This window comes from Bombus affinis, chromosome 5 (assembly GCF_024516045.1).
Source record: "Bombus affinis isolate iyBomAffi1 chromosome 5, iyBomAffi1.2, whole genome shotgun sequence".
Lineage (NCBI taxonomy): Eukaryota > Metazoa > Arthropoda > Insecta > Hymenoptera > Apidae > Bombus > Bombus affinis.
This window is the reverse complement of record NC_066348.1, coordinates 75,255-99,141: the sequence shown is the minus strand read 5'-3', so window position 1 is coordinate 99,141 and position 23,887 is coordinate 75,255. Positions and strand designations below refer to the sequence as shown.

At 38.9% G+C, this 23,887-nt stretch overlaps 1 protein-coding gene and 1 long non-coding RNA gene across 3 annotated transcripts in view; one reads left to right on the top strand and one right to left on the bottom strand.

Moving 5' to 3' along the window:
• Nucleotides 1–23,887, top strand: part of LOC126916886 (uncharacterized) — a 93,103-nt gene that overhangs the window by 48,986 nt on the left and 20,230 nt on the right. The gene's annotated exons all lie outside the window — the stretch shown is intronic.
• Nucleotides 1–23,887, bottom strand: part of LOC126916895 (uncharacterized) — a 90,660-nt gene that overhangs the window by 47,274 nt on the left and 19,499 nt on the right. The gene's annotated exons all lie outside the window — the stretch shown is intronic.

The following is a 23,887-nucleotide window of genomic DNA, read 5'->3' as shown; positions in this document are numbered from 1 at the left end:
CCCGCCACTAGCGAGGGAAACATAATACAGAATGATTCTTTCATTTGCTTATATTCGATTTGTTAATTTTACTCCTATTCTCCTTTTTAATTCGTAATTTCCGTAATATCGTACGGCTCTATATAGTAATTGGTGAAGACCGTGAAACGCGAAAGATGAGAAAGAAACAAAAGGCGGGGGATACGACGAATCATGGCAATCCATTTTATTTTCTAGCCATCGATTAACGGCCAACGTTTAATTTCATTTCTTTCGCAAAACTCAATTAGAATCGTCGCGACAATCGCTAGAAACCGCAGGCAAATCTGCCAACGTATCGATCGTAGCGGACGCCAATCCCTCTGCGTTAAATGAAATAACGAAATTCAAGATGTAAATTTCACGAAACTTTTCCTCTCGTATTTGTTCGCCAGTTGATGCTTCAAATACTACAGAATATAGCTATTTGCTTTTTGCTGGAAAGCTGAGCGCTACTTCGCTTAAACGTGAAACAGCGAGAATTAGGTATTTCAAAGACACTGTCTATGGAAATCGCTGAAAATTCCAGCCATTTAATTTCACACCGACCTACTCCTGTTTTTTAAATACTTTAGGAGAGGGCGCTACTCGTTACCATTTTATGTAGCCATGAAGCGTTTAATCTTCGAAGGAGGATAACCTTAACAAGATACATCTCGCGGTCGATATTATCGGAGATGAATAAAAGTTTTTCGATTCTTCATATTTGATTTTTTAAGTAGAACTTTCCGTTGATCCTGGCTTGAATCTTCTTCTTTTTCGTGCACCCAAATGCTTATTATTAGATGAGAGCGATAGGAAGGTTTTTCGTGTTTCGCAACATTAAAGACAGCAGGAAACGAGCTAATAAAATTGAAGTCACTTAGCCCTTAATATATTTAATATGAGTAATTTTTTAAATATAGCCATCTATTAGCGTGCGTTTGAACTTTGCGTTTTTCTTTTTCGTGCGCCTGAACGTTTTTTATTAGACTGAGTGGGACACGTACCTAGGAAGCTTTCCGTGCTTCGCAACTTCAAAGTAAACAAAGGACATTTGACAAAGTCAACAAGCGACGAGTTAATAAAATTGAAGTTAAGATAGACAGAAAGATAATACGTATGTAGTACCTCTGTGGAAGATAATATAAAATGGAAACGTATTTGACGCAACAGAAATATCCTTCTGCAAATATAGGAGACGAGGAATCAATTTAGCAAAATAATTAAATAAAGTTATTGAGTCGCGAATTACACGCATGTAATACCAGATAAAATAACTTTAATAATCTTTGTTTCTTATATTCTCGTGAATAATAATTCTTTAATCGATAGTTCCATGGATATTTAGAATAATATCTACAAATTATTTAGAAATGCATAAAAATCCACGGTTTGTTTAATCGTATAGATACATACATAGATAGGTTGAAGGTTTATTTTGAAAATTCATTAGAAACCTAAGAAGTGAATTTACGAACTGCACAGGCGGATAAGTTTGAACGCGAGGAAGAGTGTGGTTCTTGAGTTCGATGATTTTTCCAAGTAACAGTCTTAATTCACGTGCGAATGTTAAATTGGAAATCTTTTAAGCTTTACGCAAATTATACACACGGTTTACACAATAAATATTTATAGAGGTGAAAATGATCTTTAAAACAATCCTTCGTATTAAAACCAAATATTTGAGTAATTCTTAAGGCGAAGATCGCGTATACAAACATTGAATATATTACATAGAGGAAACGTTGCAGAGTAACGTAAAATAATGTTCGTTATACAATTAAAGGCCGCGCTTAAACTAACAGTTCGATCGGGAAAATTCATTACCTTTTAAAAATTCAAATCCAATTAAACAGAATCCAACGAAATTGAATTTCCGCTTAAAAATCTTGTACAAGCCTTTAAAAATCAACGTATGTACCTACTTGTCGCTCTACAAATCCCCGCCGCTATAAATTTCCCTGTCTTAAAAGAAGTAGAAGATACAAACTATATAAACCACATAATTTTTATCGCTTTATATCACGTTGCTATAATACGTTTTATATCACGCGTAATATAGTTTCTCAGCCACAGTGGCGTTACAAGGGCGAGACCATACGTGTCTTAATGGCGTTGTTTCGTTGATATCGAATAATATCGCGCATCGACGATTGGCGACGCGAAAGAAACGCGCCGAGCAAAATCTCAAAGAGACGCTGACAATGCCTTCGTGTAACGTAAGGGATGAAATGAAAAGTCGAGAACAAGTCTTTTTTCCTTTCCTCGTTCTTAGTCAGTTAAGAAGAAAGCGAGAATGAAAGGGACAGCAGCCATGAAGTATGTACGTTTTCACGTCGGTGCCTCTCATTGTCTGCTGCAACGTTACACTGCGTTTCGTTGAAGATACTCTAGTATTGCGAACCTTTATGGTCAAAGCACGTCGAATAGCCATCAAGCGGGTGTATACGACCTATTTGTGACCCAACAACTAAGCTCGATATTAATTCTAGACCCTTGATCCTTGGCCAATGAGTTCACCTGATTATCGTAATTAAGCAGTTATGATTTTAATCGGTTTACGAACGCATCGATTTTAAAGTAGGATCGGATATCAAGAACAACAGATTTTAAACTGTCGGATTGCATCCGACGGGACTCGTATTTTCTGCTTCGTCGATCCCGTTTTTATCGATGTTTTGATTCGAAGTTTCATGAACATTGCAGATCGTTACGTTGTCGATTATGATATATCCTGTAAGAATATATTGTATAGATTTGTATTAACATAATGATACAAATATTACGCAATACGTGTATCGTACGTATTTCATCTGGATGTTAAAATCAATGGAATTGTGTTTCTACTAGAAATCTTCGTCTCTGACGTATACAGTGGATAGAAAGGCAGGAAATTTGTGAGATAAATTATAATACGTATCCGAATGTGACAAAAACGTCTCGTAACAAAACGTCTCGTGACAAAAACTGTCTCTCGTTTCAAATATGTCAAATTGACAGAATAGTAGAACATCGACTACGCGAAAGGATAAACAATTAATTTTCCTCTTTGTCATTTGTACGCATTCTAATTCGTTCTTTTTTTCGGAGATATCGGATTTCGTTCACCCGTGAAGGTCACAAACTTTCAGACAAATCGTTGCAATCTCCTTTACATCTTCGATGTGTAATACGAATGGATACGATGGATACGATGGATAATACGAAATCGTTATCGATGTATTAGGTATAATATCGGTTGGTCGGAAAGTTCGTTCCGATTTTTAAGGAATTTAATAAAATAAAAGCTTTGCTTAGTACCTTTCCATTGAGGAAATTTCAAGTATGTTTTCATTTATGTTTTTAAGCATATCACGCTGAAAAACGTTACTGTAAATGTTTTTAAATATGCTCGTTGATTTTTAATAAAATATTACACGTGTTAAACGCTGCTGGGAAAGTTCGTTCGGATTTTTAACTCTTTGGACGATGTAAAAAATCATATTGAAAAGTTTCCCGCCGGAAAGCCTGAGAGGTTCTGGAAGAATGGATATTCAAGTTGCGTGAAATATGGGAAAAGTTTGCGGAACAAAAAAATCGTGCCTGTATAATTCGATAAACGTATTTCGAGTAGAAATGCAAATTAGAACCAAAGGATCTTTTCAATCGTTCGAAAAATACGTGGCAATTCAGGCTATATGCTTGTCAGAGCATCCGTGGAATATTAATTCTGTGTTATAACAGCCACGCATACTCCACGTTTCACGAGTATACTCGTCGTCGCTTACTTTTCGCGACGCATTTTAACACGCTTCTCAGAAAGGTCGCAACAACTAACAGCTTCATATCGTATAAATAAATTACATCTTTTTTAAGAACATTTTGGCCATTGTATCTTCGATAGCTAAAACATTTTATTCCAGACAAATCCCTTGCTTCGTACAACCATCACCGAATTATTTTAAATTAGATTGGTCGTTTGGAAAGAAGATACGCGTTTTCCTTTGCCCGCCAATTTGACAGGTGTTGGTAAAAACACGGTGGAAATGACTGGCGCAATGACGAAAAACCTTTAGCTTCCATCGATATGCGTCTGACGTCGATCTTCGAAGAAGTTGGGATACAACTTGCGTCTTACATTTTTCGTCTCGCGTTATTTGCGTAAATATACAAAGAAAGACAGACGTCTGTCTCAGTGTGGTTCCGATCGTTCGAGATCTAAATTCAGACCTAAAACTGTAGGTTCATACTTCGCCATTCGCACGCAGTTCTCGTGATTCTTTGCCCAGAGTTTCATAAGACAGTCGCTAACGAGCTCGCTAACCGAAAGGTCTGCGACTGCGACCAAATGCTCTGGAACCGTACGACTTTTCAAACGATAAGGATCGACGACGACGAAGACTGAAAATGCGAAATATATATATAATACGTTCGTCTAATAACGCACGCACATTCGTACGCTAAATACGTGAGGTTATTTGGTGCAGGATGTGTAGATGTTTAACAGTATATTTATTAACAATTCTCGTTTTCGATTCTTTACGTACAACTCTCGATTCAACAAATGTTTTCTTGATCCGATTCGTTTCTTTTTGTCGCCCTTTAATATCCCCACTACGCACGCGGTTGGTGGGCGTCCGTGACCGTTGTCACGTAACAACAGTCGCGGACGCCTACCAACCGTGTGCGTAGTGGGGATATTGAGAGGCGACAAAAAGAAAGGAATTTTAGTTTTCAAACTTCATTTTCGTCCACGACCATTGTTACACGACAACGGTCACGGACGCCCACCAACCGTGTGCGTAGTGGGGATATTGAGAGACGACAAAAAGAAAAGAATTTAATTTTTCCAACGTCATTTTCGTCCGTGACCGTTTACACGTGGCAATGGTGGCGGACGCCTACCAACCGCGTGCGCAGTAGAGATATTGAGAGACGACAAAAAGAAAGGAATTTAATTTTTCCAACGTCATTTTCGTCCGTGACCGTTTACACGTGGCAATGGTGGCGGACGCCTACCAACCGCGTGCGCAGTAGAGATATTGAGAGACGACAAAAAGAAAGGAATTTTATTTTTCGAACGTCCTTTCGTCCTTGACCGTTGACACGTGGCAACGGTAGCGGACGCCTACCAACCGCGTGCGCAGTGGGGATATTGAGAGACGACAAAAAGAAATGAATTTTAGTTTTCAAACTTCATTTTCGTCCACGACCATTGTTACACGACAACGGTCACGGACGCCCACCAACCGTGTGCGTAGTGGGCATATTGAGAGACGACAAAAAGAAAGGAATTTAATTTTTCCAACGTCATTTTCGTCCGTGACCGTTTACACGTGGCAATGGTGGCGGACGCCTACCAACCGCGTGCGCAGTAGAGATATTGAGAGACGACAAAAAGAAAGGAATTTTATTTTTCGAACGTCCTTTCGTCCTTGACCGTTGACACGTGGCAACGGTAGCGGACGCCTACCAACCGCGTGCGCAGTGGGGATATTGAGAGACGACAAAAAGAAATGAATTTTAGTTTTCAAACTTCATTTTCGTCCGTGACCGTTTACACGTGGCAATGGTGGCGGACGCCTACCAACCGCGTACGCAGTAGAGATATTGAGAGACGACAAAAAGAAAGGAATTTAATTTTTCCAACGTCATTTTCGTCCGTGACCGTTTACACGTGGCAATGGTGGCGGACGCCTACCAACCGCGTACGCAGTAGAGATATTGAGAGACGACAAAAAGAAAGGAATTTAATTTTTCCAACGACATTTTCGTCCTTGACCGTTTACACGTGGCAACGGTAGCGGACGCCTACCAACCGCGTGCGCAGTGGGGATATTGAGAGACGACAAAAAGAAAGGAATTTAATTTTTCCAACGTCATTTTCGTCCGTGACCGTTTACACGTGGCAATGGTGGCGGACGCCTACCAACCGCGTGCGCAGTAGAGATATTGAGAGACGACAAAAAGAAAGGAATTTTATTTTTCGAACGTCCTTTCGTCCTTGACCGTTGACACGTGGCAACGGTAGCGGACGCCTACCAACCGCGTGCGCAGTGGGGATATTGAGAGACGACAAAAAGAAAGGAATTTTAGTTTTCAAACTTCATTTTCGTCCACGACCATTGTTACACGACAACGGTCACGGACGTCCACCAACCGTGTGCGTAGTGGGGATATTGAGAGACGACAAAAAGAAAGGAATTTAATTTTTCCAACGTCATTTTCGTCCGTGACCGTTTACACGTGGCAATGGTGGCGGACGCCTACCAACCGCGTGCGCAGTGGGGATATTGAGAGGCGACAAAAAGAAAGGAATTTTATTTTTCGAACGTCATTTTCGTCCTTGACCGTTGACACGTAGCGATGGTGGCGGACGCTTACCAACCGCGTGCGCAGTGGGGATATTGAGAGGCGACAAAAAGAAAGGAATTTTATTTTTCGAACGTCATTTTCGTCCTTGACCGTTGACACGTGGCAACGGTAGCGGACGCGTACCAACCGCGTGCGTAGTGGGGATATTGAGAGACGACAAAAGGAAACGAATTTTCGTTTTCGAACGTCATTTTCGTCACGCCTTTTTCCAAATATTTGGTGGAGGGATTGTAGGGATATTGATGACTGGTTAGGCCTATTGGCACTTACGCTTCGATGTTATACTTGTATCGACGAAACCGTTGGAAAGTTTTGTTATCGCAGTTACATACGTAAGTATGTACAGATTAACCATCGTACCTGATTAACACTAACTCTTATCAAATCTGACAAAGTCAAATGACGAGTTTGAAAGTTTCGTTTAAAGTTTCATTTAAAATTGTACATTAGTCGTTATTTTTTTTTATTCTTCTTTTTTTGTTCATTCAACTTTATGTAAATTCTCGTATTGACAAAAATTGAGAAATCGAAAAATATAAGAATGTGCATAAAGTTAGACGAACGAAATGAATAAGGGCAAATGCACAATTTTAAATAAAATTTTCTATGTCGTTTCACCGGGCTTGGTAAGATTAGCGTTGAACAAGGACAAAAGGCGCCTTTATCCGTCTAACACGGCATTCTCTTCCCATTCTCATATCGCATCCATTTACACGGTAACGTACGACTCTCGTACTCTGTATCTCTATATCTTTATGGTTATTCCAGACAATGCCAACAATAGAAAGAAAGATTGGTTCCTGACGGCTCGTAACGTATAGCTGGAAAAGTTAGAGTTGCAGAGAGCAACTTGTTAGAGTAGCGGCAATATGGAAGTTGTACTCGCACAGGTAAACTTGGCCATGTAGAAGTCTGGGCTGGGTTAGATCGTGTTCTAAACTCGAGTTACAGAGCTAAAATAACGTATCCGGACGTGTAGATGATTCGAGTTAAAGCAAACTTTATTTTCACTTATAGGAGGCAGCGAAACGAAAGGAATCAAACAAAATTGTTGCAGCCTCGTGCAGGTTTTTGAAGTCATAGGGGCTCGATCGTAAAACAAAATTCGTCGAACGAGCGGGTATTCTATTTACTTGATAAAGTTAAATATTATCGCCCGCGCTACAAAAGAAAAAATCTATTATCCATTTGTTCCTATCTCCACCATTTACATACACCGTTTTTGCAACGGTAAAATTCTTTTCCAAATCATTTTTTAACGAAAACTACGAACAATGTTTTCCGCGTTACTCTGACGCGCTTTTAATTCGCCGTGCTTCATGCGGCTTTTGTCGCAGCCGCTAGCATTGAAATACGTGTCGGGGAAAGGTCGTAGTTGAAGCTGCGCAATAGTAAAGGAAAAAAGGCGCGATATCGGTTCATGTTGTAGGCGATTCGGCGTAAACGCGTGCGAGAGATACCCTGCAACGATTGCCGCGCTTTATTAACTAGCGTAGAGAAGTTGAAAGCGAGAGAAAATTTCAGTGACATCGATGAACACCCGACGGTATGGAATACGGGTCACGCTTATCCCGGGCATCGATTGGAATTACTCGCACGAGATACGACCACGGATAAACGTTTCGAGGAACTTTTCCGTTGTTCCCAGCGTCGTCTCCTCCGATTTGCGAAATCTTTCGTACTTTTTCCGTCGATGTAACGAGCGTAGTTTCGGTCCAATTGGAACAAGGGTCGAAGAAAGGAAGCGAAATTGCTTTTTGACTCTCGATGGCTCGCTAAATCGCGACCTAGCAAACAACGAATCAGCTTACGCGGAAATGCTGCATTTATGCATAAGAAGCGCGCAAGCCAATTTCTTCGAAGATAACTACGTTCAATTAGCATAGAATTAATATCGTAAGGTCGGAATTTTTTTCCTTTTTATATAAAATGAAAACTGGTATTTTTAACGAGACTTTTTACTCGAGCAGAAAGAACGAGATTGGTTGTTGGTTGAAGTAGCAATAACGATGTGACGAATATCATCATTCGTTCGTTTCACTATTAATTTGGTGACGTTTTAACGACCAGGTATACCGGTTTCATGTTCTGTGCGAAACAATCAGATTGTGACGCGTATACGAGATATAAGCGGATCATAGAGTTTTGTACGTTTGTGTGGGAAATGTTTAAAGATTCGGAAGATAAAAGAAGCGAGTAATAGAATTTAAGGATGCATAGAATTCACAGAATATGCAACGATATATAGGACATTCAAAGTATAATCTTCTTTAGGATATTTAAGAAGTACAACAAATATCTGTCCGGGTTTTAACACTTTAGTGTGACCGTAAAAATATAAATATTCGTATATCCACAATGTAAATATAAAAATTTCAAATAATATTTCCAAGTGATGTGGAATAATCGACGAGGAAGTAACAGTCGAAGACTGTTTGATGTACCCTTCTTGCGTGTCAGTATTGTTTCATAAAAATGAATTTAAAGGAAACTATTTGGAAATTGAGGTGGAAGATACCCTAAACTACGATAAAAAATACACACGTACACACTATTTATACATACGTACTGAGAGTGTTCCAAGGATGAAATGTTAAACAGCGTTGAATATTAAAACTATTTTAAAAATTAGAGGAAAATTAAGCCAGCTTACTGCTATTACTATTAGGACCGAGTATTAAGAACCAGATGTTACTAATCAGATGAATAATGAATGAACGAACAACGCAACGACAAGAACAAATTCTTTTTTTCGAATAAAGTCATCACACACACGCGCGCTTGTACGTTCACCTGAAGTATATAATAATTTATTATATTAATTAATAAGCCTATATACTCTACAATGATATAATTAGTTAATCGTTGAGCGTGGTATCGCAGGAAATGCGTGGACGAAACGTGCAAGTGCATGTTTATGCTCGAACGAGAAACTAAGTTTATCGAATAATTGAAAATATTCCGCGAACCTATTCCATAGAATTAAATAAAACGTGGCTTTAAACGTTATAAAATTCCTTCTTCTTCTCGTCTATTCGATTTAAACCCGACTTTTTCGCGCCTTCTTCTCGAACGACAGTAAATTAGAGTTGGAAATATTTAACGTCTCAAATAAATAAATAAATAAAAACTAATCGAAATTCTGGATTGCGTGATTGTGGAAATAATTTTCCCAAGTATTGAAAATTCAGGCAACATAAAGAAAGAGCTTAATACGTAAAGATCGAAAGAATGATCGAAAAGTAAAATAGAATTACCTGTCTGTATTATTTATTCCCGAAACTAATGAACTAAATAGAAAGCGAATGAAAGTGAATTTTCTTTTTAAAGTATCTCGCATGGGCAAATTACTCTATACTTTGTAGTACGTATACAGGAAATTCAATTTTCATTTAAATGCAGTGCACGTAACCTCTGGTCTATCGAAAGGAGAAACCTACCTGAAGAGTTCAATTCTGCCATGTGATATTTAGACTCATTCTTCTTTCATACATTTTTTCTATATTTCCATTTTAACCTCGTTTCTCCTTTCTCCGCTACCGATAATTTCGCGTTTCTGTCTCCTCCAATGTTCCATCTGTCCACGATCTGTGCAGTGTACGGGTGTCTCGTAGAATTTGAATTTCAATGCGCCGACAATGAGTTACCTACCTGCGGCTTGGAAATTATTTTTCATCGTCCTATTCGAGAGAGTTTACGCAATAGGTAAATTTCGTTTGTTTCGATAAGTCGGTTAAATTAGAAGCGATGCATAATAAAATACGGGTAAAATGTTTCGGGCGAGAAAGACTCCGTGGAACAGCGATTAACCTTTCGCGATTGCATGTAGATTCGATGACGAACTCGAAGATTCTTTATATCGAATAACCTTTGAAGCCACCATCTATGTTTATTTGTTAAGATTCAGATTCAAGTGATCGACCATTTCTGATTTCAAAGAGATGGCTTGGCTTTCTTATTTAGAAGTTTTACATTCGATATTATGTACGAAGGGAACGTGAATCTTTATATTACTGCAGGGAAAGCTTGAAAGTTGGGGAAAAGGTAATTTCGTATTCTACATTCACCTTTGTTCAATTCATTTTTATGTAAATCATTTATCACAGATAATCGCAATAGAAAAGGACTGAAACTTCGATAAAAACGTCCCGACAATCCGATAAAAATTGTCTATGCAAAGATATTTAATGTTTTCCACGGCTTTCCTCGATCTAATGTTTGTTATCTAATTTTCTATTCGTGCATTTATTCTTCAGACTCGACGAAAAGATTCGCGGACATATATACACGTGGTTTCACGAAATTCTCGGGAAACCGTCCAATTTTCCAATCGTCAGAAAGATTCAGTCATTGATATGAAAATTGGTTTTGTTCCGCTTTTGAAATTTTTCAATTCGTCGTACTCGGGTTTTTGAATCCAATTGGTCTGCCCCCAACAACCTTACGACGAATCGCTCGCTAGGAGACGCCTCCATAGATGTCGGTAGAATTCGTCCAAGTCAAAAATATCCGTGGATCGTCTACCCCCTGCGGAGCAAAACAGATTTCAAGAAAATTCTCTCCGCCCATTACCCAGCAGTGTTTCGTCTTAATGAACAGTTCAAAAGACTATTAATCAGAGGATACGCCGCACGAAATCCTTTTTACGATCCGTCTCACAGTTTGCTAACCATCGCCAGTAACAAACTCCAATCTGTTCCACAATCAACTCTAATTTCGAGGCAATCGGTCGATCGCACGGCTGGCGGACGTAAATCTCCACGCTAATTTCATTTTGGCATTCCAAATCGTATCTCGAAATGGAAATCACGTCCGAATACCCGGAAGATATAGTTCGCGGACCATCTCCGCGGGAAACATCGACTTTCTTTATTAATTCGTAATTGAGACTGATTTGTGTGGTTCGCGTGCTGTAATTCTCCGTATGTGCGTATAGCGCACGCGCGTGTGCGAGATACGTGACGGGGGAAAAAATGTGTGGGCGAATGAGAAAGACAGGGGCGGAAAAGAAATGTAGACGCACAGTGGTTGCAAACAGTATCCGTACGTCGGTGTATTTACTGCTTCATCTAAGTTGGCGGATAAGGTGAGGCAGCTTCAAATTGATACATCACGAATTTTATTAAGTTTTCTTCTTTCTAAAATTTGTTCAAAATCGTCGACGATGGTCGTCTATTCTGTGGCACGTACGTGCCGGTGGCTGTGAAATTGCAGCAAGTCGTATACGATGGAGGACGAGAGGAAGTTTAAAAAAAAAAAAAAAGGATAAAAGAAACGCGACAGTTTTAGAAAAAAAGAAAAGTTGTAATTGATAAGAAGAATTGGATTGCGAACAAGCTTGATACGGATGACTGTCTTCAACGTTGTTGGTGATGAAAGTTGCAATTAGTACGTAAGGTACAGTTATCGTACACAGTTTTGTGAATTTTAAACTTCCCTTCGATCGCCGCTGTATCTCGTTTTTAGACGCGTTTCGACGTTCGGCGTTCGAGCGCGTTAAAAAGTATTTTTCCGACACGCAATAAAACGTTTCGTAAAATATACGACCTTCTAAAGTGAGATTTACGCGTCGTACAATTTTACGAGCAGTTTGTTCGAAAATGTGCCTCTTAAATGCTTAAATCACTTGTACTATTTTTAGAATTAATCGTATATTCTAGCTGCTGACTTACGATAATAAAAGATAATGGATTTTGTTGAAAAGACAAGTGAGAAACGAACAGATTTATCTTTTTATATCGCATATATGTATTGTAATTTTGCACCATTACATTGTTACATTCTCATCTGCTTCGATAACGAAATTTTCTGTTCCGTACGCTTTAAAGGCTCCAAGATATTTCGTGGTTCGATGGAACGTAGAATATAGCAGATCCATCGTGTCTTTACATTTTATCTTTTATCACTGACCTCTCACCTGCATATAATGTGGATTATAACGTTATTTCAGCATCCGCCTTTTCAGCGAAAGGTGTAAAACGCGAAACTCCTCTTCGAGATCCATCGATGTTTCCATAAAACATTTTGTATGGGGTATTACCATACACGACGCTTTAAGCTTTATAAACAACGTTTTCTCGCTCAGTTACATCATACGAGTTACGCCATTGCCAAATGTTAGCCCGACATTAATAAAATTACAAGATAAAACAGTCGTTTCGTTGCAATTTCATTCTACGTTATAACAGCCACACGTACTCCGTGTTTGACGAGTATACTCGTCACCGTTTACCTTTTGCGACACATTCTAGGCACACGCTTTCAAAGAGATCTGGAAGAGCTGATTAATCGTATCATAAATTCACTTATCACTCGCTTTTTATCGAGCAATTATCACAATTTATTAATCACTGACAATTAGTCGGCTAAATGGTAACATGGACCGTTAGCATGGAAACGTAGAAGCATTTCAGCGTTCGCTGCGTACACGGGATTTATCGAGAAAAATACAAGTAGAGTAGAAATGCGTTTATTGAAACAAAACTTTAATTAACGCCCAATTAACGGAACGTTTGCTGGTATTATTCGAGCAAAGAGCGATACGTAGCGAGAAAAATTGGTAAGCTTCCATTATACGAACTCCAATTATATAAACTGTTCTCGTTTCCTGACAACTTTAGATAAATCGTCTTCCGCCATTTTTGTCGAACGCGGTTTAACATCCGCAGCGGTCTCTCTGAATCCCGTAAAAACTGTGAAATGAAAGAAACGCATTTTAATCGTTCGCCTGTGCAACAGAACGAACGTTTCTACGTCGCTTTTGTTATTAAATGGTTTCGTAGAAAGTATTACGTGTTTCGTAGTATAGAGCCTTTTAATACAGTGAAAATACGGTCAGTTGGAAAAATCTGCGTACATCTCTTGGATAGAAAAAATATTTTCTACGTAAAGACGCAGGCAGAGAGGCGTGTGCAGTTGTTTAAGCTGTAAGCTGTTTGATAAATGTATTTTTAATATCTTTCTCGATAAATCCTCGTACATAGAAATACTCCGAAATGCTTTCACGTTTCTCTGCTAACGATTGATATTACATTTAGCCGACTAAAAGATTATGACGCGTCAGAACGCCTAGCGTTGCAGCCCGTGAAGTAGATGCGACAGGAACACGTTTACGCGTATACGGTAATAACTTTTAGTTAAATATCAACGTTTTCCTGACTTATCGCTCGTACGCAGAGACGAGCTCTGTCACGAAGCTGATCCTCGCTTTAAATTCTTACGTACTTCGACGATATGATTATTTAACGGGGTGTCCTGAATTAGAATGTTCTAAAACAGCGTCTTTTTGTGATTTTTTTTAGAAGGGAAAGAAAGAAACGAAGTTATTGAATTTTGAGGTGTGGCTTTATATATATTTAACGAATACAACAAATTTTTTTTAATGTTAACAAAAAAATTATATCAGATTTCTAATCGTTTTCAGTCGGCGTGAAAGATTCACCTCGTAATTCTTGACTGAAACGGAAAAACTAGAAAGGATTAAATTATTATATATTTTTCTTCTCGATGAACTAAAAAAGTTTGTCAAAAAGTTGATTTAAATAATTGTTATAGCACCTTGAAGTTTATTCTTTCTTCTTACAAAACACATTTTTTTATTTTCCGCCTTCTTTTTTTTTAGTCCATCGAGAAGAAAAATATATAATAATTTAATCCTTTTTTGGTTCTTCGTTTCAGTCGAGGATCACGCCGATTGAAAAATGCAGCCCATGAAATAGGCTTAGAAATAATTTTACGCTGTTATAATTTTTCTTTTACTTCAAAAAGAAATTTTTTGTATTCGTTAAATATATATAAAAACATACCTCAAAATTCAATAACTTCGTTTCTTTCTTTTCCTTCTAAAAAAAAAATCACAAAAAGACGCTGTTTTAGAAGTGATTAACTTGCGATTTATCGTATATTTCATCTGTTGAAGTAACTTCATGAAAAATTCTACATCTTTATTTATGTATATCCATGGCCTGGAGACTGCTATTACGCAGATATATTGCAAATAAGGAGCGGCGCATATTATCCTACCCTTGAATGTATATTATGTTCTGGGTTGCAAGGTCTAGGAACAAAGAAACTAATAAACAGATTTCTCTTTATGTTCCCTGTAGCCTCTAGCCAAAGCCAGAAGCTTACCTTTTTTGGTAATATTCTTTTGCCATAAATTTATGAACGTGCTCCCTATCCTTCCATTTTCTAGTAATACTAAAAGATTAAGGATCTGAATCAGTATTATATTATATTTATACCTTTATATTTATTTATACCTTTAATTTATACCTTATATTTATACCTTTAATCATTTCAGTATACTTTTCTATTACAAATTCATCCACTCGTTCTTCGATCAGTCAACGTCAAACTCAACATCATTCAAAACACGAATTAAACGACGAACGAGAAACGCCAGTTCTACAAAACATAGAAAAATAGAAACATTCCGATTTTTCTGATGAAACGTTATCGTTTCGAGTCAGGTGTTTCCGCTCGATGCGTAACATTTTTTACAATTGAAAGTGAAATTGTCGAGCATCGTTGAAAAAAAATTCTACGTCGCAGCATGTACGAGCAATTTCAGATAAACACAGTTTATATTTTAATCGATGAACGGAGGCTCGATCTCGAGAACGTTTGTCGAAATTAATATTTGTAATCGTGGATTTCGATAATCCGAGAATTAGCTTTTACCTGATAGAAAAGAACTTAGTGGTAAAATATTGTTTTGTCAAACGAGAGGCTGTCTTTAAGTTTCAATCATATCGGATACTTTGATTTCTTTAGGTGACTTTGATATTAACCCTTTCCACTCCGAATTTTATTTCAATTTCGTTACCAGCAGCTTGCAACGCTTTTAAATTCAGTTTGAAATTTACTTTAACTAAAAAAGAAGACAATTTAAATAAACAAAGGAAGAAACAAATTCATTTAAATACCAGTTTTATTCACACTATTGTCGTACCTTGTAATTTTTAAGTGTATGGTATATCTTGGAACAACTTCCAGGATGCAATCCTGACTTTTTTTTCGCGCGTTTCACAAAAAAAGGTGGGTCTGAAAGAATGTCTGATGTCGAGTCACACTCCACACAGGAATACAAAGGGTTAAATATGCCATGTATCGTTCGTGTACATACATAATTTTCTAATGTAATTTGATTAAATCCGCATGTTGCACGGTTGCACTTGATTGTCCGTGCGTTAAACCACCAAGATCAATTTACTGCCGGTATCGACATTAGTATTGACATTGCTAGTATTACGCTTGACGCTTTACGCCATCAAGATCATGAAAATCTATTTCGTCTATTTTTTCACATATGCCATGCAATTTCACTTCTTATCGATATATTTCAATTTAACTTTATTCCAACTTGATCGTGGTGTTTGAAATTAGAGAAAAACGTAAAATAATAAACAGAAAATAATTCTAGTAGTCTCTTACAATAATTTTCTAAAACGATGCTACGCTATTGATAAAAATATATAAAATAACGCGTAGGGCAACTGCTGTATCATTTTACCGTGTTGCTGATTTTATCGATATAGACGTAAATTCGAAATATCAAATATCTTGACAGGATATTCGACCGGTGATCAAGCTTCTATAAACTCGATGGTATAAACTCTTGGCAAATTATATCGTAAGCATTAAGAATTTGCTATAAATCGTTCGTCGTGCCGTAAAACGTATCAGTTACAGAGCTGATAAAATTTTTCCATCGACGAACGAAATAGACACGCGAATATTTATTCACTTGACCGTGTAACACTGGCAATTTGCAAGTCGTGCCAAATTCGCCGACACGGTTTTGCCTCTTTCTCGCCATAAATCGCACGTGTCAAGAGATTCGTGTGACAATCGATTGCGTTGCTCTTGCTTGGTGATGTTAATCGTAATTAGAAATATGTGCGCACGAATAAATTTGCAAATAAAGCCAAGAGCAGCTTGCAGCTTGCAATTTCCGTTCCGTCGGGCGATACTGCGCGAACAAATCGAAGAGGACAACAGAGTCTCATAAACAAGCGAATCTGCTAAACAAGATCTAAAATGTTAAAAACATGTCGCTGATGGCCACGAGTGTTTTACTGGATATCGAAACTTTAAACTACGTTTCTAATTCGCGAGATGCGCGGGTTACTCGTGAGATAAACGAGATATAGTGGAAACTCATTGTCTAACTCGCTACAAGTTGCAAAGAAGAAGCCACTGATCATTACTACGACGTCGTGCACTGTGCACATTGATTCGTTTGAAACGAGGTCTCTTTATTTTTAAGCGAACTCTATTTATTACCGAACCGAGGTTTTACCAATCTACGCAATTAAATTTTTGCGTTTGCACGCGAAAATTTTATCCGTCGCTCGACCCTTGACCCAGACTAGTCGACCAAACTCGCGTTTCCGCAGGGAGAGACTTACTCAAATTTCTCATCGACCGCTCAATCGACCCGTTTGTATCGTAACTACCCTTAGGTAACACGAAAACAGAGGTCCTTGTGCCCCGGAGTACCACAGCACAGCTATGTGCCTGACGATATACGCGTTAATAAGCCACGACCCATGCGCATTCTTGAACCCGATAACAGGATAGTTGCGTTCATGCGTAACATTAACATTCGTCATTTTTTCGATCAATTTACTTTATCCAATTCTATGGGATTCACGTTGCAACTATGAAAAGAATTTGCGACTGTTTAGTCGGTATTTTTCTTCTTGCTATTTATTACTCTTCCACCTTTTTCTTTCTTTTTGTACGTGAAGAAATCCTCATGAACACTCCGCTGCTGCTAATAATCGGTAACAGTAGAGTAGTGTCGGACTCTTACCGACTAAAATTTCACGATGATCATCCTACGCGTACGACAGGAGTGCTCCAGGAACCTCTCATGAATTGTCTTCAGTTGCACCCTTTTCCGTCGTCCTCTTGTTCGAGCCAATCCTAATAATTCTCCGACTGTTGAATTTGATGCTAGGGTGGGGGGCATTGCCCCTAGCGTTATCCCCTGTTTTAGTCGTGGGTCCGTTGGGACGGCGATGAAGCGGTTCTAGGGCCGCCTGACCGCCATCCCCCTGCATGCGTTATCCTACAAGGGTGAGAGTTCTTCTTTCTCTCCCTTTCTGCTCGCTCGCAAAAGAGGCGGACAGCCTCGTATTCCTATGGTTCGCTCTCAACATCGTTTCTAGAATCGCCGAGGGTGTGTCAATCTTTCACCTATGACATGCCGCAGGGAGTAGCTGTGTAGCTCCCACGCCGGACAAAGCTCCAGCGTTTGTTGCGCCGTGTCCCTGCCTGCCCTTCCTGCTTTTTAAAATTCGCGATTTAAAATTTATATTAATTTATATTATATTTAAAATTTTCGCGATTCAACGTTCAAATTGAAATCTTTTTCGTTCTTCATTAAGTTAAGATTACTAGAAAATAATCGTAAATGCTGCTTTATAATCATATAATTCAAGTTAGAAGTGTGCACATACCTTACTATTGTAGTATCTTAATGGGTCTTAGAGGAAAGGACAAGTAATGATGTTTTGATTTAATTAATGTAGTATCGGAAAAAGGATAGGATTAGGATGATTTAGATTTGTAAAATTCTCCTAATGCTATTTATTAATATTAATAAAAATAACAGAGATTAATTGGACAGAGAACGATAAATGTTCAACTTGAACTAAAACACAAAAGTCTTATTCCGTTCAAATCACTCTCGCAACTCTATAACTAACAACTCGATCTCTCTACAACGCTAGCAACTCTACAACTCTCGTCTTCGGCATCTGCACTCGCACGCTCTCGCTTCTCAACTCATACTGCACGCCTTTTGCATTCGTTCTCGCTGGCGTCTCAACTAACTCTACCCTTGGCGTCTCTTTGTCTTTTCTCGTCCCATCGAACACATGTCCCGAAACACCGTGGCCAGGGTCACGCAGGCTCTTTCCACAAAACTGTCCACTTGAAAGGACCGACGACACATTGATGTACTCGACGGCGCCACGGCTCTCGCCACTTTGTATACGGTTCGGCCGATACCTTGGGCCTTTTGCCCACGATACTACATTAATAATATTCGAAGCAACGAAATAATTACAATGCTGTCGTACGTCTTATTTTCAGACGCGGCTTTCGACTTCCCGATTCACACTCTTCGGCTTCTACACTCGCTCGCTCTCGCTTCTCAATTCACACTCTGCACACCTTTTGCATCCGTTCTCTCCGGCTTCTCAACTAATACTGACTTTAACGTCTCTTTGTCTTTTCCCGCCGTTCGAGACACGTGTCCCGAAACGCCCGTGGCCAGGGTCACGCGGGCCCTTTCCACGAAACTATCCACTTAAAAAGGATCGACGACACATTGATGTACCCGACGATGCCGCGGCTCTCGCGACATTGTTTACGATTCGGCAGATATCTTAGGCCTTTTGTCCACGATACTACACTATTATATATAGAATGAGCAAATACTGTTTACTAATATCTTCTACACGTTTCAACGATATATTCTGGACGTTTTGCTTGCGACGAAATAACGAATGCGACTGGTTTGTTGAAATAAACGAAGCCTTGTTATAATGCGTCGCTATCAATTGTTACCAAGGCGCCACAGTGGCCTCCCCTGACCACCAATAAGATAAATGGTCCATTGGGGAAGAATGTTGTCTTACATCGTCATTTTATTATTATTTTGCCATTATATGCTTGGAACAATAAAAATATTCCCGTGGCGTGCTGAGTGAAACATGTGATTTCGGCGTGTCAGTCAAAGTGTTAAGGAAATTGAGCTACTTCGTAGTAATACGTCGAACTATTTTCTTTTAATTACACAACTTCCGTTTGTGTCTTGAAGTTTCGTAATAGACCTCCGTGGCCTGTTCGTGGTCCGTCGTGTTGATACGTCTTTTGCATATTCTCACACTGAGTTTCACATCTTGTACGTCTGTACGTTGTCAAAGTTTAGGCGCAGCGATAGTACAAGTAGTTAGAGGTACGTTCGAAGGTGAAGTTTAAGTTTCAAGCTTCGAGCGTAGATGTTCAGTAGGAGAGACGCGAAGGTCGTTGGTTGAAAGAGTAGACCATGGACGTAAACCAAGGAGAAACGTAACTGAAATTCTGTGCTACCCAGGAGAGCGAGGATAATGAGAAGCGAATATAAAACAAACATATAGGTTGCTGGCAAACTCGAGGGAACAATAACTCGCCTCGTTCGCGTCAATGTCGCCATTGGTACGCGGTTAATCCGCTTTTTGATCCTCGAATTGAATTAACGCGAAATAGCAGCCGAAAGTCTTTGTGATTGACGTGACTTTGAATAACAGCGAACAACAAAAATTCGATGCGACGCTCGAGTGCATGGCAATGGGAGCAGAGGACGCAAGTACGTCAACAGCGGTGCAATTTAACGATTCGAATGTGGTGAAGTGCATGGAAACCTTTAATCCGAATAATAGCAAAGAAATAACTGCTGTCCCTTGCACGATTCTCGAGCGGCGTCATCGACCGTCAGCTCTATCGATAGCGTCCGTCGCGAAACAACAGTTTGCGTATTGTTCGTTGATAAAATTGCCGAGTATCGATTATCGTTCAACCCGGCGCGGCAATCTTTGACCCGCGGCCGGCATTATTGTCCAATTATTGGAAGAATTCGAGAATCGACGCAGCTTCCTATTGGCTTTGTTCGAATTCACATCCAATTCGCGGAGTTAATTGGATTCATTCCTTCAAACGTATCTTCATTTACCTTCGATGTGCGAACGAGTTTCGCAACGTGATGGAACGTACCTTGTGCTACTTCGTTTACCCCAACAGACACAAAACAGAACGATTCTATCGATCAACGAGGATGAGGTGCCTTTATTTCTTTTTTTTTTTTTTTTCCTCCTCGGTTTGAGCAGAGTAAAAACAGTGCGCGTAGAGTGCGTTTTGGCACTCGGTTCGGGGATCGGCAATCCATTAACGCTTCTCTGGCTCGTGTTGCAGTTGTTTGCGAATCAAAGTGATTCGAGTTATCAAGCGACGTATAGTTTGGCGGCGTAGCCTGTACAGCTCTTAACGTACCAAGCTAAGAGTTCTCGTAGAAATCACCTCGAGTGCCAAGAAACAAGTTTTTTCGCCAGCAGGAGAAAACTTGATGTAGTTCAGCCTTAACATATTCCAGATTCACGAACGAGGGAAGCGTACGGGTAGAGACGCGTGTGTGTGTGTGTCGGCTGTTACTTGCAAAGGAAATTCTATTCGTCGAGATCGATGGCATAGACGAAAGCTAAGAAACGATCGACCAATGTTTATTGAAATTTATATTCTTTTTTCACAGAAACGACCTTGCGACACAATCTTCCAGTGTTGGTGGTAGCTTATTCGGTAAGTGAAATCACAGTTAAATTTCATAATACGGTATTTTTATCGGTACGTAGAACGTTCTCCGGTAAAACATCAAAATTATTCAATTTTGCAATTTACAATGTTTTCTTCGCGCAAGTACCCTTCAAGTAAATTTATTAATTTACTGCAGAGATTACTCGCGTGTTTTTATTCTTCGAAAGAATTGCAAATTAAGCGTCTAACGCAATTTTACGTCGTGCATATTTATACGCAACTGTGATACGAATTCAGAGGTTCGATAAGAAAAAAAAAAAAATTAAAAAATGTGTATTCTGTGCAACCACGGAGAAAGGAATATCCGTTGAACAACCGGTTTGTGAAATATCGATTGAATTTTTTACCGAATAACTTGCTGAAAATAACGTCAATTGTTTTAAAATTAATAAAATTTGTATTCCATGCAAAGATATTAAACCGATAGAAATGCTGATTTTATCTTGACGTTTTCCATTATTTTCAAAACAACTTTCTCAACAATTGTAGCCTGACCTTTTACGGTACACAGTTTAACCTTTATACGGTAACGCACTGTCGTAGAACGTATTTCGCGTCGTATAAGAAACAACAGAGAATAGATTTTCTGTTCGAAAACAATGAAAGAGATTTAATAAAAACAGTTTTATTATCGTGCAGGTACGAGAGACTTTTATCGTGAAAGCTATTTCACGAACATATTTACCATGGTGTACAAAACGGTGGAAAATTCAGGAGATAATTTTCACGAAAAAGAGATATATCACGTAGAAACGTATCATCGAGAAATATATATTAATTATCGTTTGTTCTAATAAATAATTAATAATTCAATTACGATACGCTTATGGTCGATTACAACTCATTCGAATATCTCGTAATGATTTAAACGAAGACGTTTAAAAAACATGCATTGCTCCTTCTATCAGCTCGACCATCGTTAAGATTCTCTGAAAAAGATCATTCCGCGAGTATAAAAAATTACCTTCGTTAAGTCCACACCGTTCATCAAGTCTGTTAAGAAGTTCATCCTCCGAGGAAATGTTTAAGACAGGGGACCGAGGCAAAGCGTTCGATGAAAGGGCAATTAAAGCGAACGCGTCCAATGAAAACATATCAAATCGAATTCGTTGTTAACTAATTTCTCGAATTATCGAAAAACATCGCTTTAATTGATTTTCGAACGAAATACATCGGTTCGAGGGTTTCAGGGTTTCAATTAGACTGCCGATGTTTATATATTTATGGAAATTCGCGTAGCATGAAAAAAAAAAAAAAAAAAAAATATACGCGAAACGTGAGAAGCGGAAAACACATTGTAGATGTGGCAATATCGATAGTGGACGAAACAAATTTTAATTTGGCTCGCATATTTTTATGGAAATTCGTAATTCCATCGATCCGAAATTTTATTAAAAAATATTTTTTATCGCTTCGATGAAGGTACGAATGAATTTACGCGTGAACACCAGCGATCTAGTTCACGCAGTTGTAAGTTAGTTATGCTCTTAACGGGACCCAGAACTTGGCAGATTTGTCATCTATTTTAAAAAACCTTCCATCGTTCGATTTGATAGGCTGTTTCCCTTTTTGATCTGGTATTAAAATATTCCCTTTGCTCAGCCTGGAAGTGATCTCCAAGTCACGGAAATAAAACGATAAAAGAAAAACAGAGCGCAGATAAAATTTTCCACGAAACGTTGGACATGTCTTATGCCGTTAAAATTATTGAACCTGCTCGAACGAGCTGAATAGCTTTTTTTCGCAGCTGTACGACAAGTTGCACATCGTTGCACGCCATTTGTCGCGATTAGCTGCCGCCGACTAATGTGGAGAATTTCGTACAAGTCGTTGACTCGCTGCTAATTAAGAAGGCAAAGTTGCCGAGTAAGACGTCCGAATTATCTCCCTTTCTTTTTTCCCTTTTTCCATCCAAACGAAACTGACAGTATCAAAAATGAACGTTTTGGCGGCGAATAAAAAAGCTGAAACTGCGTTCCTACTAACGCGATTCTTGTCGTGATAACAAAACGCAATTACTATGCACGCCGATTTATTTAATTTTGCTTCTCGTTGGAATTTCTGAGAGAAATTTTTAGTGATAGTGAAAATAGCGCAGGATGACAGCTAAAACAACTTAAGGCAACTTCGACGAGTTAAAAAAAAGGCAGAAGTTTATTCTACGTCGAGGATAATACCGAGCTTAAGCGGGCTTTATCGCGATATCGTTTCACGTCAAAATATTTTTCTCAATAACGTCAAAGTCTTACGTTCGTTTTTAAAATCCTACAATTTCGATTTTCTTAACGTCTCGGAAGATCGCAGAGGAGAAAAAGCGCGACAAGAATATTTTCATTGACCTTTCCGCTTTGTGACCACCTTGTAATTAAACGGAAAGATTTTAATACTCCATTTATTCCATTCCTAGGATTCCTGAATTCCATTCATAGGAAATTCGAAATGGAACACGAAAAAATATATAAAATATATAAAGTAGCGTTTTCTACAGCAATTGGTTGGTAAGGCAATTTTCAACCGAGATTCTACCTTTTTACATTCTCCAAAATATGGATCCGCGGTTTAATTAGAATTTATTGGGAAGAATATGCAGAAACACGATGCAAGGACGAGATACAAGTTACGAAAGGATTTGCAAGTAATTTACGAGTAGCTTAGCAGCTACGATCTGTGAAATTTCAACTTAGTAAATCTTCTACACGAGAAATAGCGAGAGACAGGAATTTTGCAGAATTGGTCTTGTCGAACTTGGATTCGGCTTGGATTATTCGATAGAAAGAGTGACGATCTGTCGTGTGTAGCGGAAAAGCTTTTCACAAAATCGTCGCAAAGGGAAACGATTATCGCGTGAATCGCTTCTCCGGGAAATCGAAAGCCGCATCAGACCTGTTTCGAAGAAAAAGAATTTAACATACCGTGTCCTTTATCGATCCGGAGCTTTCACGGGCATTTATCCGCCAACAAGAGAAAGCTTTCGCTTTCGATATTTCTATCGGGCGCGGTGTGCGTTGTCCTGGAAAACGGCCACGAATTTAAAGCGTCGTTGAAAGGCGTATTCGCAAGAATTGTAAAGATCAGATCGCAAGCCGAAGGCAACGGGAAGCCGATGCTGACAAATGATGTTCACCGTAATATCGTAACACGACGTATTGTACGGGATATCGACGACGTTGTG